The sequence below is a fragment of the Panthera tigris genome, chromosome C1, assembly GCF_018350195.1.
Source record: "Panthera tigris isolate Pti1 chromosome C1, P.tigris_Pti1_mat1.1, whole genome shotgun sequence".
Lineage (NCBI taxonomy): Eukaryota > Metazoa > Chordata > Mammalia > Carnivora > Felidae > Panthera > Panthera tigris.
The window spans coordinates 193,744,101-193,760,571 of record NC_056667.1 but is presented as its reverse complement, the minus strand read 5'-3'; positions in this window follow the sequence as shown (position 1 = coordinate 193,760,571).

Here is a 16,471-nt window from a genome sequence, read left to right as displayed (position 1 = left end):
CTTTACCTTGCCATAAGTCACACGCATGAGTGCACCCTGGACTTCTGACCCATCCTGGTGCTAGCTCTCTCGTCGGGAGAACTTATGACTCTCTTTGAAGATTATGCACCAATAAAGCATATTAATCTTTGATACAGCCGAAACTTTACCCGCTGAGAACAGTATTATTACAGCAAGAAGACTAACTTATAGAATTAGGTGGAAAAGTTCAATGCGTTTGTTCTTGGGTTTCCCTTAGGTGGTCATCATAGTACCATTAATAAAGTGGGATTAAAAATTCATTTATGAAATATTTCCTCCTTTAGAAACCATTATAGGGCAAATATGCAGAGAAATAAAGTAGGGACATAGAAAAGAATAGATCAAAACTTAGTATAATGGATGTAGATTAATCTATGCATAGAGGTAAAGAAGAGAGAGATTAATAAAAGAATGACAGAAAGAAACCTAGTATTTTAATAAATAACTGATAAAGAAGAAGAAACCCTGACACCAAAGAAATGGTAAATAAAGCCATTTGGAAAATATTGGATAAACAAAGAAAAGTCAAAGTCTGAACTATACAATTGAGTGTATCATTTAAAGGCTTTCTGGAGAAGATGGTGTGAGCTGAATTTTGAGGGCCAAGAAGGAGTTATGAGAGATAAAACAGCACGTGTGAAGATAGAAAGATGTGTTGAATCTAAAGAAGTCAGGGTGTGACTAATGGGGAAATCTCCCAAACGCCATCTGTTAGTCCTACCTCTGTCCCCTTCTCAAGTAACACAAAAGTGAGTCAGAAAAAACAAACAAACAAACAGACAAACAAACAACAGGGATCATCCTCTCAGTTGTCTCCTTCTTAAACTGAAGACTGTGTATACACCCACATGATGCCAATCACAATTAAGAAGTGTGCCTCCTCTTGATTGCCTAACCAGTGAGAAATGGGTATATACCAGAATGCACTTGGGTCCTCCAGAATGCGGAAGAACTGGGTTTGGCGCATCTATTCAAGCCTGTGCCAAAGGAAATACAGCTACATGAACAGGAAATACACACTTTCTTAATGACTGTCCAGTTGGAGAATCTATCCTTTTTTTATGTGGGACTCTAATACGCAACTCTTTACCACCTGAATGTAGGGGAAAGAGAGTATTGTCTCTGGTATCACAATGCCTCAGTTCAAAGCATGTCTCAGCTACTTACCAGCTTTGTGGCATCGAGCAATTGACTTACCCCTGCTTTTACCTAGTGTTCTCATATGTAAAATGGGGATAATGACCGAACCTGGGTCATGACCTTGATGTGGGGATTAAAGGATAGAAGAAGATGTCAAGTGTTTGAAACAGTATCTAACAAACAATAAGCCCTCAATAAATGTTAACTCTTAATTTAATGACAGAACTTTTTCTTGTATTTTTCTTTGTTTTTGCATTTTTTTTTTTTTTTTGGTTGGTTGGTTGGTTTTTTAATGAAGATTGGTATCCGATGCTGCCAGATGGGAAACCAGAGAAGAGTAAACAACAAGGGATCTTCATGGATGGACACACACCATGCTTTGCTCGGCTGTTCCAGGCAGTGACCCATCAGTATATGTCACTCAGGGAAGAAGAGAGCACAGTAGTAAATCCTGGCACCAACAGCACAGCATCTCCCTGAATGACAAGCAGCTGGGCTGGAACAAAGCCAGGGAAGGAATGCAATCTCTTTGGGAAAAAAAAAAAAATCACAACGCGTCTTCGTATTTTGACAGCCCGGGGAAAAGAGGCAGCTCTATAGAATAAAGCAGCAAGCATGCTTTGAGATCTTCCAATGAGAAGCAGTGGAGAAGCACACCCTATTTATTGTGCAAAACCCCTACTTACATGTATACCCAGAGCTTTGGCCCTCACCCGAACTGCGTTGTTAAAAGGAGAGGAGTTTGACTGTTTTTCCCTGATAGGCACATAAAATTCTTTCTTTCTTCCTGGGTTTGGCTGGTGCTGCTACAGTGGCTGCGGAAGAAATCCCCAGCATAAGAATTTCTCCCAGTAACCTGAGTGTGTTCACCTTGCTAAGAATACTGTGTCTGAATCATTTTTAGATTCATGAAATGTATCAGCCACAAAGGTAACAGGATAAAATATAATCCATTTTTAGCCATAACCAGATTATAAATAGTGGTTAGAGGCAGAAACCAAGAAAAGAGGAGAAAGAAAGGAACGGAGAGAACAATGACAGAGAAAAAGAAAGAAAACTGTGGAGAAGAAGAGAGGAGCACACACCTGCTGGAAATAAGAAAAATGGGAGCTAATATTTATGCAGAGGTTCACGTTCTCTCTCCCTTCAGACAATAGGACGTTTATTTAATGAGTCTCTCTCTATCAAATTGTCAAGCAAAGCAGCTGCACCTTCTGGGCCTCTAGCTCAGGGAAAGGGACTAAAGTGTCATGTCCCCAGAAAGCTTCCTAAGCTAGGCGTCTCTAGTACATTGCCCAGGGAAAGCAAAAATTCCAAATAACCAGAATCTCCTCCATCCCAAGAATTGTCTATGCCATCTAGTGGCAGTATGTAATATAACCTCCCAAAGGTACGGACGCAATCCTTAGAGCTTCTGACTTCATTATCTATAGAGTTAGAGACTAATGCTGAAGAGGAGGTGGCTGAGGGATGGGCTAGATGGGTGATGGGTACTAAGGCGGGCACTTGTTGTAATGAGCACCGGGTATTGTATGTAAGTGATGAGTCACTAAATCCTGCTCCTGAAACCAGTATTATGCTAGACGTTAATTAACTGGAATTTAAATAAAAACTTGAAGAAAAAAAGAAAAAGAAAAAGAAAGACTCAAATTATCCACACAATCACAGGATGTCAATGCTGGGAGAGAATGTAGTGAGACCAATGGTCCTGACTCTGACTGCACAAAGGAATCACATGAAGCATCCTTTAAAAATATATTAGTACGTGGGTCTCGTGCTCAAATACTTATGACAATAAAAAATAATTTTTAATGAAACAATTGATTTTGCTCAAATAAAAGGAATTGGAGGTTCAGGGTTCCTGGAAATGGCAATTTTTAAAAGCTCTTCAGCCTCCTTAAGCTGAATCTACCCTTCAGAACCAACGAACTATCCCAACCCCCACTTCTCGTTCTAAAGTGTGGAGAGGAAGAATGAATTACCGTGAGTCACGTCGCCAGAGGGGCGCGGATGGAAATGGAAGCGCTACCCCAGATCGCGAGGTCTTGATAGATCAAGGTCAAAGTCATGAGACTGTGAAAGTGCAGGGCAAGAGGGGTGCAAGAATCACCATCCGGACTAGAACTATATGACTTCCTTTATTTGTTAACTGTTATTTGTTTTTACGCTTACTAGTTTACTAAAGGATATGATAAGGGATACGAATCAGTAGGCAGACGAAGCAACATTGAAGATCCAGGTCTGGGGAAAGGGCAGAGAGCTTCCATGCCCTCTCAGGTTCACCTCTCTCCTTAATTCCCCAGTGACTTCCTCTTAGAATGGGCTTGTTTTGCTCTTTTCTTTTTTCTCTCCCTTCTCCTGAAGTAGTTCCAAGCACATCCAAACTAAATCAATATATGTTGACCTAAATCAACCTTGCATTCATTTGAAAAGTTGATTTTGACAAAAAAAAGTATAAATCTCCCCAAGTAAACAAAATGTAGATTTTTAAAAATATTTTTATTGCATTTATTAAAATTCTCTTTAACAAATTTTCCTGGTATTAGGAGGTATAAAGATAAATTCTTTTTTATCTATAATCTGCCTCAATTCCAAAAATATTTAGGATAAAAATAGATAGAAAACAGTATTTTTTTTTAAATTTTAAATCAGGGGGAAAGGTAATGAAGACCAAATAGTAAGACAAAATCAGGAAGAGTTAGTACCCAGTTCCTTAATTAGATCTTACACAAATTCTGCTGTGTTTAGCAGGACTAATTTCTTTTAAAGGGAGATATGATCAGTTACAAGATTCCCATTCCTTATTTGATAAAAAATAGACCAGTTGTTCAGAATAAGAGTACTTCCCTTAGACAGAAAACAAATGAAATAAATCTCCACATAGTAGTAGATGGTCGTAAGTGCTATAAAGAAAAAATAGAGCAGGGAAGGACAGGAGTTGAATATTGAATGGGGTGACCAAGAAAAATGGGAGGGGGAGGCACCGAGCCATGCAGCTGTGTGCATAGTAAGCTTATTTCTTACTCACATGAAGTCCAGTGCAGGTCAGCATGATGATTCTAATCCATACAATAATTCAGGACCCCAGGACTTTGCCATCTTGTGGCCCTGCTTTCCCACAGGGCCTCAGGGTCTTTCTCTCCACTCAGCAGGAGAACATGGAAAGAGGAGTTTGGGGTGGGTGGCACTCCTCCACCTAAGGAGCCAGGCATCACCCTCTCTCATTCTAAAGGTGAGAACCGGTCCTACGGCTCCACATGGGTGCCGCAGCTCTGGGAAATGTAGGCAAGTGGTGTGCCCAAGAAGAAGGGAAGAATATGCATGTAGATGAGCATCCGCGGTTCCTACCCACAACCAGTTAGGAAGCTACTGCAGTTATCCAGAGGGAAGATCGTGTTGATTGGGACCAGGGTGATGACGGTAGAGCTGGTGAAAACTGAAAAGATTCGGGATTTATTCTGAGTCAGCTGACAAGGTTTACTTAGGAATCAGATGTTGAGTGTGAGAAAATGAGGGGAGACAAGCTGAAAGCCAAGAGAGAACTGCTGAAGTTCACGTGGTCCTCACAGAGGCATCTTGAAAGGATTCCATTTGCCTGAGTTAATTCCTACATGGCTCCTATTTGTGGCCAGAGGAGGGAGTTTGTTTTTGTTTTCGTTTTTTATGTTTACTAATTTATTTTGAAAGAGACAGTGTGGGGGAGGGGCAGAGAGAGGGAGAGACAGAGTCCCAAGCAGGCTCTGCACTGTCAGCATAGAGCCTGACTTGGGGCTCCAACTCACGAACCTTGAGATCATGACCTGAGCCAAGATAAATAACGGGACAGTTAACCCACTGGGCCACCTGAGCACACTAGAGGAGGAAGATTTTATTCAAGAACACCCAGGGAAGTGAAGCAGGAAATATTAATATGGTGGCTCTTCCTAGACCGTGAAGATCGTCGGAGAGATGGATAAAGAGCTTGTTTCCACAAATGGCTCTGGAGACAGAGACATACACAGTTTGTTTGTTTACCAATTCTTCAAATAGCAAAATGTGTAATGGGAAGCAGCAGATGCCATGGACACTTCTGGTGCATCAGAGCTGACCTGCTGTCTTGAACTTTCTGGTGCAAAACCTACATAAGACATATTCCAAGAAATACTTGGTATAGGGGACAAGGCATTTCAGTGACAACCAAGATCTGAATTTTTAAGAAATAATGAAATATTTTATATTCCCTACCAATTTGCCTTTATTTAGAAAAAAAAAAAAAGGAAAGAAATAGAGGGAAGGAGGGAGAGGGGAAAAGAAGGGAACAAGGGAGAGAGAGAAAACCTATGGTACCTTTTTCCTCCATACTCTCTCTCTCTCTCTCTCTCTCACACACACACACACACACACACACACACACACACGCACATACCTCAAGTAATAAATTCTGTGCTCAGTGACAAAAAAGAGAGATGTGGCAAATTGGAAAAAAAAAAAAAAGGAAGTTGCTCACTAAAAACTTTCCTTCATATTTTTTGCTTCCAAAAGTCTAAGCCCATTTGGGGGAGGAGGATAAGAGAAAATGGTCCTAAGAGATCAGATATGCAAGTAAAATATGAAAACATGAAGGCAAAAGGATTTTTCTTGGATTAAATGAGATTTTCCTCACCTGGAAGGGACAGGAAGGAAGAAAGTGTACTCTTGCTAGAGAGACTGTATTTCCCACAAGGAAAGAGGCTGCTGATGGAAGGTGTACAGATCTCGTCTTTCTTTAAAATTCTGCTCTACTCTTCGACAAGGATTTTGTTTTGCATTAATTCAAATTTTTTCTTTTTTTGCGTTGGAATATGATTCGTGCTCTGCTGACTTTTGTGGCCCCCCCTTAGTCCTACCTAGTTCTGGTGTCTGAATGCAGCACATCACAGAAAGATGCCAAGGTTCCAAGCATGCCACACCGCTAGACCCAGAATATCATGCCAGTGTGATGACAGGCACCCAAAGGTAACCTCAGTGGACAGATGACCTACGAATAGAAGCTCCTCCGTTCCCTCCAATTTTGCACTCTGTAAGAACTTGGAACTGTGAGGTTACGTAAACCTTAAGGGAAAAAGTGAGGTTAATAGCAAAATCAAGGTTAGGAATAAAAAATAATTTGAGTTCTGTTTCTTGTCCATTGAATTCATAGGCTGATGTTCACACCCATTTTTTCAATAATTCTCAACACTGACTGCACATTAGAATCACCTAGAGTGCGTTTAATACGTACCAAAGATACAGCACCCTCCACCCCAAGATTCTGATTTAATTGGTATGTTTTAAAAGCTCTCCAAGTTATTCTAACATGAAGCCAGGACCAGAAGCCATTGACTTATGGTAACAAGCACCATGGTGCATGCCACGTACATTCTGACAGTTGAGCCTAGCAGAGGTCCAGCAAAACAGTACCCCCCCCCACCCCGTCTTCCCTATCTTCCCTTCTTATATGGCTTCAAAACAAATCTCAGTGCATACTGCAGTGAAGCATGAAACAAAACCAAGCTCGCTACAAAAAGTAAGAGAGCTTGGAAACACAATTCAAACAACGAATTTAAAAGAATCCCGGGCACCTGGGTGGCTGAGTTGGTTAAGCCTCTGATTTTGGCTCAGATCATGATCTTGCAGTTTGTGAGTTCAAGCCCCACATGGGGCTCTGTGCTGACAGCTCAGAGCCCGGAGCCTGCTTCAGATTCTGTCTCCCTTTCTCTCTGCTCCTTCCCTGATCACACACACACACACACACACACACACACACACACACACTCTCTCTCTCTCAAAAATAAATAAATAAATATTTAAAAAGAAAAAAAGAATCCCTTCCCCTAAAGCTCATACAATATTGGTTCTTTAAAAAGTGTGTTTGCATTTACATGAGCATTTCTTTCAAGATGGCAAAGCCATTTTATAATAAGTGTTAGGAAGTATAGAAAACACATGCAGAATAAAATAGCACAAAACTGATTTTAATTCTTTTTTATGAAACTAATTTATTTTAAATATTTTCCTCTATGATACATGACAGCAACATACTCTACACTACCTTTATCTATTAAAGCCTAGAGGTAAAGCATACTTCTCTACTTTGTGCTAATATGGACTTGCTTTAGATGAGCTTTAACCCTGGTTTTCAAGGTGCTTATAATCTAATAGACTATTGGTAGTTCAGCATCCAGCATCATGACACCATGATGGATGTCCCTGAAATAGCTTGTGAACCAGATTACAACTTCAGACAGCTTTATTAACCCATCTGTTCACTCATATGAATGAAATCATTCCTCTACAAACTACAAATGACTATCACTTCAAATGACAGCACTGCAAATGAGATGTTCAACTTGAAAGACTATTTGCCTGCCCCTAGGGAAATGTTACTGCCAGGATAAATAGAACCGAGAGCAAACTGAAAAAAGAACTACTTCCCCTGTTTGCCCAATAAAACCTACAACTAGCTTATGAGTACGTGTGAAAGCAGCCAACCACAAGGTGAATGAAAGGTATCAGTAACTAACAAAAATATCCCTTTACCCATTATCCAAGTGCCCAAAAAGAACCCTCAGATCCATGATTGGCAATAGATTCCTTTGGATTTAATAGTGCTGTCTCCCTGTAGACTCTATGTAAATGTACATACTTAATATCCAGGTAAAGTCTAAAGCATTGTCACTAACAATTAAATCTAATTTAATTGTTAATTTCACTCAAAAGCACTTAGCACCTCACTTGGAGAAAGGTTATGGAGAAAAAAAATGATCAATGAGACAAAAACAAACAAACAAAAAAACCCCACAACTTTATTACTTTATTATTTGATCTAGGATTCACCTGGCCTGTGTTCTTACTGCAATCATCTGTACTCCTCCAATGAAGTTCCCCTCCAATGAAGCCACCAGTTTGCCCCCTATCAGAAAACCTATTTGAACACCATCTCAGACAAGCACGTGATGGAAGATGATTTCATCTTCTATCAGAGAAGGAGTTCAGAGAAGGAGTTCTTCATCTTGAACCCACAGACAGGGGTCTGGGAATAGAAGTCAAAGGAATTTACTTATGTTTTTTATTTCTTTTTTTTAATTTTTATTTATTTATTTTGAGAGAGAGAGAGAGAGAGAGAGAAGGAGAGCATGAGTGGGGGAGGGACAGAGAGAGAGGGAGAGAGAGAATCCCAAGCGGGTTCCATGCTCATGGCGGAGCCTAACGCAGAGCTCGATCTCACAACTGTGAGATCATGACCTGAGCCGACATCAAGAGTTGGACACTTAACCGACTGAGCCACCCAGGCGCCCCTGATGTTTATTTCTTATTGCAGTTTTTCCACATCTATTGAAATAATGTATATACTGTTACTTTGAATTTGTGATGACTATTAGGCCAGCCACTAGACTGTGTTATTTAGGGGTGCCTGGGTGGCTTGGTTGGTTGAGTGTCCAATTCTTGGTTTCAGCTCAGGTCATAATCCCATGGTGCATGAGTTGGAGCCCTGAGGTGGGCTCCACACTGACAGCGTGGAGACTGCTTGGGATTCTCTCTCTCCCTCTCTCTGCCCCTCCCCCACTCATGCTCGCTCTCTCCCTCTCTCCCTCTCTTCCCCTCTCTCTCTCAAAATAAGTAAAACTTAAAAAAAATTTAATGTGTAAATAAGAAGCACATACATTACTGTATCACGATTTTTAGTTTATTTTGATAACTATATTTCAATGCAATTGTTTTCTTTGAATCCTTTATATTTTATTTAAAAATGTTTTTTTTTTTTTGAGGAGGAGTAACAAGCCAGAGCAGTCAAAACACAAAATATTCAAGAACCTTGAAATAGAGAAATTTCTCTTTTCATTATAATTATTGGAAATTAGATTTCCATATTCTCTTACTAGCTCTCCTGAGTATGTAATCCTAAATTCATATCAAGGAAGGCAAGAAACAAAATATTCTCTACTAGACTCTTTGCTAGCAGTGGCCCTCTGGGCTTTATGGTGGGGGGTGAAGAAAGCAGGTATCCTCTACACTTCATCCAAAGAACACATGAAAAGTTATTTTCTGCAGATGATCACTTCAATGCTATGAAAGGCTTTCGCCTGCATTTCTCAACGAAGAAAAGAAATTGTCCACTACCCAGTCACGGTAGCTATCCTATTTCTGACTTCTGTAGTGACTTGCGAGAGGATTATGGCAATTAACTTAACCTTTTGGAACTTCTACTTCTCTATGTGTAAAAAGCATAAAGTTGTGGGTCATTAAACTGTACAACTACATTTAAAGGTTCTCTAGTGAGCAAACGCTGCTATTGCTTACAATATATTTTGAGACTTCTGAGATGAATGTTATATAATCATAAAACGGTACAGCACAGAAGAATAATTCTGGAAGGATAGTGAAGCCTTGTCAACTCTTGTTGACCAACTCTTGTCAGTTGGTATATTGGGTTGGCCTCAACGTCAATTCATAACAGCCAACTGTGTTGGCTTTGGCTGTGCCACCAAGTTTTTGATTACCAGCAACTCCCCCATCATAGGGGCAGCGGCTGCCAGTGGATCAGCTGATTCTCACCACCTCTGATGCCACCCATGCTTAAATCTCTACTGAGGTCCCTGCTAAGTTAAGGAGATAGAACTGAGACTCAGAGAGACTGAGATGTGACTATTCTTCAGGCTAACAGGAGGGAGGGAAAGCTTGGTCCTTTAACTGGAATAGGGCCCCCAGGAAAAGATTCCTCTAGGAGAGAGGCATCTTCAATCCCTAGTGCCAACAGATCTGCTGAAGGTGATCCTACATATTTTTTTTATGGGGTAACTGGTAGAGCCTTGGTTCCCTAATGGTGATGGCAAGATGGTAACGCCCACTGTCACAGGACACACAGAGCACCAGGGAGACCTAAACAAATCCACAGGCATCAAATGCACACTAGTACAACCAATGCAATTCTGATACATCATCCAACATTTAAATCATTCCTGCAGGAACTGAGTACAGGCAGTAATTACATCAGCCAAAGAAACAAAGCACTCCCTTATAACCAATTAAACTCATTCAAGTCAATTATTCAAACAATTCCTGCCAATATACAATTCAAACCTTCGTGTCAAAGAATGTGTTTATAAACTGATTAATGGCTTTCAGAAATTAGCTCCCTGGAAATATTATAAAGTGTCCCAGTCCAGAGCATCAGCTTTGGGGGATTTTCCAGCTTTGCCCCCACAACCTCCTGTATCTTATTATACATGAGGAATCCAGAGACCATGGAGCTTTGAGAGACTGAGATAAGAGATTTCTGAGATAAGAGACTTCTGAGGAAGAAATAGGACTGGACTCCCAAGCTAGAGCTCTATAGACAATATTCTTATTTCACACACACAGGAAAAGTATAAACTAAGCTTTTCAAGAATTACATTAACAGGCCAACAAATACACTGTACACACATGTGTTGCATGGCTCAAATTGTAGATGATACTTTGTGGGTCCAAAAATTGAACAATCCCACTTCAGTTTTCCAAAGAATTGACTTCGGTTAATTACGGTCATGGCCACCATGGGAAAAAGAGAGCCTCTCTTCTAACACTTGATATACACTATCACAATTTATTATGCCACTAAAGGTCCTTCCCCATATCCCCACTACCTCCTGCAAGTATCCCAAGTATCCCGGAGCTGTCTGCAAATGCAATACAATACAAATGCAAAAGTCAACTCCACAACTGGAACAGGAGTTCAAGTTGCAGTGGATACATTTAGATGTTAATATGCATCATTTTTAAATCTCCAATTCTGCATTTAAAATGCTATTGTAAAATCACTTAAGATTTTAAGATTTTTTTAAAGATTTTCTGTATTTACTTATAAAAGTCAATGCATGTATTAGATACAAAATTCTCTCATACAACCAATGCTGACATTGATCAACTAAAGTGACATAAACCCACATACAGAAACTCACCCTGGCTGTGCAGGAGGGAAAAGAAGGAATTATGAAGAATTACAATCTATAGTGGGGACAGTTTGTGGGATGAGTGGTAGGTCTATAAACATACAAATACCTACATAACCTTTGAGAGTATTAAGGTTAGCAACCAGGCTCCAGCTCTAAGAAATTTCCCAACTGGTGTGCTGAGAGGCAGAACAATGCTGGTAACTTACATGCTAACATAACACAGAATGTTGTTCACAGTTGAATCGCCCTCCAACTGAAGCAAGACTATATATAAAGTGAAATGTCTTTTTCTCTTTCTCCCTCCTTCCTGCTTTCCTTTCTCTCTTCCCTCCTTCCTTCTTCTTTTCATTCTTATGATAGCATGGGGAAAGGCAAGTATAACTGAGGTCCTATGACTAGTTTATGGCTCCGTCTCCCCATTTTATGATTTTTGGCTTACACTACATTTCCATATCTTTGATTGCTCCTTACATAATATTTATTTACTTGCTCCTATGACCTCCAAATTGGAAATGTCAAAGTTCTAGCCAATAAATGCACCAGGGAACATTGTTCCCTCATGCACACATGAAAATAGCGTAGCCGTGTTTCTAGGTCGCTCCACTGTACTTCTGGTAGTCAACATGCAGAGAGGAAAGCATTCATTCCTGAGATTTGTCAGGGAGTGAACCAGTGCCAACACACCTCCACCCATATTGCACCAAGAGATTTCATCTGTCCTCTAAAAAGCTCTCTGGCCAGAAATTCAAGACAAAGTCAGCAGCAGTTGAATACCTCACTCTTCAAGTCAAATTAACCCTAGTGGCAAATAGTAACATCTGAGAGAGAAAGGGGAAAACCCCTTTCCTTTTACTCATTTTTTTTTATTTTTAAGTTTATTTATTATTTTGAGAAAGAGAGTGCAAGTAGGGGAGGGGCAGGGAGAGAGAGGGAGAGAGAGAGAGAATCCCAGGCAGTCTCTGCATCGTCTGCATGGATCCCGATATGGGGCTCGAACTCACAAACCGTGAGATCGTGACCTGAGTCAAACTTGGGTGCTTACCCAACTGAGCCACCCAGGTGTCCCAAAACCCCTTTCCTTTTAAACTGTGGGATATATATTCTTCAGTCCTAAAAGGTACTCAAACTAAAGTCCTTCTTGAAGGCTGTTTGCCCTGATCCAAGCCTTAGAGATAAGCTTTCCCATCATCTATAAATTTTCAGTGGAGACCAAATAATTTTTCAAATATTAAAATAATAAGTAATTTTCTTACTAAGATCTCCAATGGACAAATTGCAATAATCCTTAATCATCTGTTGCAACTTTAATTTCCCAGATGTGTATGAAAGTAAAGTATTCACGAAAAGTATGAATCTGCAGTCCACTAAGACCTCTCTTAGATTTGCTAGAAAAATCTCAGTAAACTTGAGAAATAATTTCTACTTTTTTTCTATATATATAAAAGTAAACCTTTCTACCATTTTTCTGGCTATTGCATGCAATTACAAACTAAAAAGTAAAAGAGATACGGGAGTGGGAAAGGGGATATAGGTGCAGTGGTAAACACAAGTTTTTAACCCAGAATTCCCAAAGAGAAACATTACTTTCACAAGACAGATGTTTCCGTTATTGTTCAAAAGATGGGCGGAATTTATACCCTGATAAATCCATTGGTTTAGCCCTGCTCACAATGCGCCCTTAATCTCTCAAGGCAATGGTACCTATATACACAATCACTACCACAGCAGGTGCAGCAGGAGTAGATAGAGAGAACAGGCAGCATGCTAATAAGGAGACGGTTAGAAAACTGCAATCTGTCGAGCCCTGGAAAAGAAATGTGGTCATGAGCAAATTCAGCCTGCAATCAGAGACAGAGTTTTCTTGGTATGGGTCTGAATGATAATGATGAGCCCAGACATATGCTGCCCTCCTTCCTCACTTTTCAAATAGAAAGGATGTTTTTGCTCCTCCTATAGCACTGGAAACGTTATAATAATACTTTACACTGACAACTGGCTCATCTCCCCTCTAAATCAGAGGAGGTGTGTCCTTTCCTCTAACACAAAGGGGAAAGTTATACTCATGATCTAACAAACAGTATAATTCAGTCCTGATCTTTTTTCTTTTTCTTTCTTCTCTTTCAACCTTGGAGAATAGCCAACATGTGCAGCTAAAAAAGAATAATGCAAGCAAGCCAAAGAAAAAGGTTGTAAAGCAAATCAGATATTTAATAAAGAAAGGAAAAGGCCATTTCAATGCAGATTCAATTAGTTTCAAGTCCAAAGGTTTCCCACAGGTCCCCAGCAAAGACCTGTGAGTTATACTGAGTGAGGTTCAGATGCCCCTTTTTAAAAAGAACTAGGACATATCCCTGTGGTCCCTGACATAGGCAGGAAAACTGATTTAGTGGCCTAATTCCATTCTCAAAATTCGAAACTCCAGTATTGCATTGGTGCCTTCTGGGCATTTTCCTGACATTTCACTGATGCTAAACTGTTCTCCATTTGGCTTTTTACAAATTGATACATATAGCTGGGAGCACAAACATGTGTAAAGGTAAATTTACTATCCAAACTCTTGAATGAAGAAAGACAAACTGTGGAGGAAAGAAAACTAAAAAAGAGAAATCAGACTTAGCTTTAAAGGGGGCACAGGGGCATCATGATGTACTAACTAACACCTAAGATGATCTTAAACACAAAGACAGCAGGTCATTCAAAGAATGCAGCTGCCAGGAAGTGGCTTGGAGGAACATGGTGTAATTTCCATCCACTTCCTCATCCCTTGTAACTTAAATCGCACAGTTGATGCTCTTCTGTTTTATGTGAAGCATTTTGCACATGCGTGTCCAAACAATCCTGTTCTGTGTCCCGCCCCATGGGACAGCTGCTTCAGCCACTCCCATGTATAAATTATGGAGCTGCCACAAAATTCAGATGTTATATATCTGTTATATATCAGGATATTCAATCTGTTATATATCAGGATCCACCTATGATTTGTAAGCTACTTGTAAGTCACCAGAGTGCAAACCCTCCTGCCGAATATCTAAATGGCTAAGGGCAGAGGGCACGGGAGAGATGACCATAAGCTCGAAGCAGGAAAGAGGTGGTGGTTTGGAGTATCGCTACAGCTAGGGCCACACGAAAGGCAAGCAGAGTGACATGTTATTCAGTAGATTCTTCTGAGAAAGCAATGTATAGACTCTTTGAGGACATGAGAGGGTAGAAGGTGAAGAATATTCTTGAATTAGACTTCATGTCCAGAAGTTGTAAGTAGCGACAAAGATGTGTTTCAATGTACTTTTTGTGTGTGTGTTTGTATAGGGCAGGATTCATTTACAGAGTAAGGATTTAAAGCAAGCAAAGACAGTCATAGGTCCTGCTTTAAGCTTGGTCGTTTGAAACTGACCCTGAGAGAGGGGCTGCGTGTAGGAGGTTACTGCAAGGCGCCTCTGGAATGAGGGTGGTAAAGGAGAGGGGCAGACTGAGCAGTGGGAGAAGCTGATGGCAATGCAGTTGCAGCGGAGGACCCAGCCAGTCCCATGGGCAGCTCTAGATTAAGGTGTCCCTTCAGATTGATCCCAGATTGAAGCAAGGGTTCTGGGCGCTTATACTTCCCCCAAATGACCGGTCATTAGATGTTCTCCAGAGACAGGGTTAAGAAGATGAAAAAACAACCCTCAGCACTACTCTGCCTGGCCCCTGGGCTTCAGGACAAGGGCTTTACTAAAGAGCTTTGAGTTAGGCCCCATGATGAAAATGTGTTCAATGGAACAATTCTGCCTGAAGAAAATCGAGTTAAAGTTTTGCAACTCGAAAAGACGTGTCCTGACGAGTTGCTCTCCACCTTGCTCAAAACATGTCTAAACTTCTGGTTGAGAGATATTTAGGCTACATCCAACAAAGAGCTCCTACAAGTATGAGGATATTAAAATCCCTAATCAGCCGCCAAAAGGAGTATGGATGCTCCTTTTCCAGAAGGATCTCAAGTGAAATAGCTACCCATAAGTAGAGGTTGTGGTAGGTTAAACAGCCATTTCTCTTCCTTCTTTTTTTTTCTTTTGTTTTTTAATAGTAGCCCGGGAAATACGTGAGGAACAATAACGTGTCAAATATAAACTGGAGGTTATGCTAATTCACAGAATTTACTTGTTACCATTTAGCACCATAGTTTTTGTATTCAAGATTTTCTCCCTCTCTCTCTCTCTCTTTCTCTCTCTGTGTGTGTGTTACCAGTTATTTTTCAAAGTTTAGTCAGAAAGACAATCATACGGAGAAGTTGTTTTTTAAAAATACAGATTCAACCCAAACTTTCTAAATCAAAATCTCTGGCAGTGAAGTCTGAAAATCTGTATCTTTAATAAGCTCTCAAGGTGTCATAATATATCAGCAATACTGCTCTAGAACTTAAAGTTACCAGGGCAAAAAGTTTTGTATAACCCCTTGGACTCCAAGTCCCGTCCCCCAGGGGGCAGAAAGTTAAGCCTGAGCATTTGATCCCTGCTTTCTCTGCCAACTCCAAGAGCTGCTCTGGCCCCCAGCTTTAAGGCTCAACCCAGGTTTGGAGGACGATGGCAGAGAGGTCAGCTCCTCCTTGTGGCTACAGCCACTCTTGTCTACACCGCAGCTATAGGTCGACCAGTAATGTGATCGGTTTCAGATGATCCTACATGGCAGCAGCTGAATTCCTCAAGTTTCCTTCCAGATCGAAGTTATACTCCTCAAGCCACATTGCTCTACAGGTGCAGTTTCCCCCAACTCTTATCATAAGCTAATCTTCTCCTGTAGTTACTCACCGTCACATTTGAACTCTTGCCTCTCATGGCAAATAGGAAGGAAAAAAGAAGCACGGAAAACGTGGCTACCGAGCAAGTCAGAAAATTTTGAAGTTTCTCTTTTAAATAACTGAAAGGTACCTGCTGTGAGGCAATTCTGAAGCTTAAAAGAGAGACTGTCTGGGCCACAGTGTCTCTCTCAACAGTGACTGTTGGTTACCTTACCCTGCCAGGAAACAGGACTGCCAGATATGCCAAAAAAATACCTCAAAATGGGGCACTGTTTTATGGGGCTTTGGCAATACATCATCTCCATTCCATAGGTGAGTTTTATATGGTTGACTGGGGATGGAAGAAAATGTAATCTTCCTGATTAATGACTCATCGCTGCAAGAAGTCTGCTCTGGTAAGGGATACTTTCCACTTCTACCTTCATTACACATTTTAAGCATAGAGAGAAACGGGGACCCGCATAATTTTAACAATGCAATGTAGGTACATATTTTCAACAATAAAGGGGAAAGCTCCTTTTTCATTTTGCTTGTAAAGACATGGGCTAACACGGTTGATCAAGATCCCTTCTCAAATATTAAGTGTCGAGAGGACAAGACAGTTTAAATG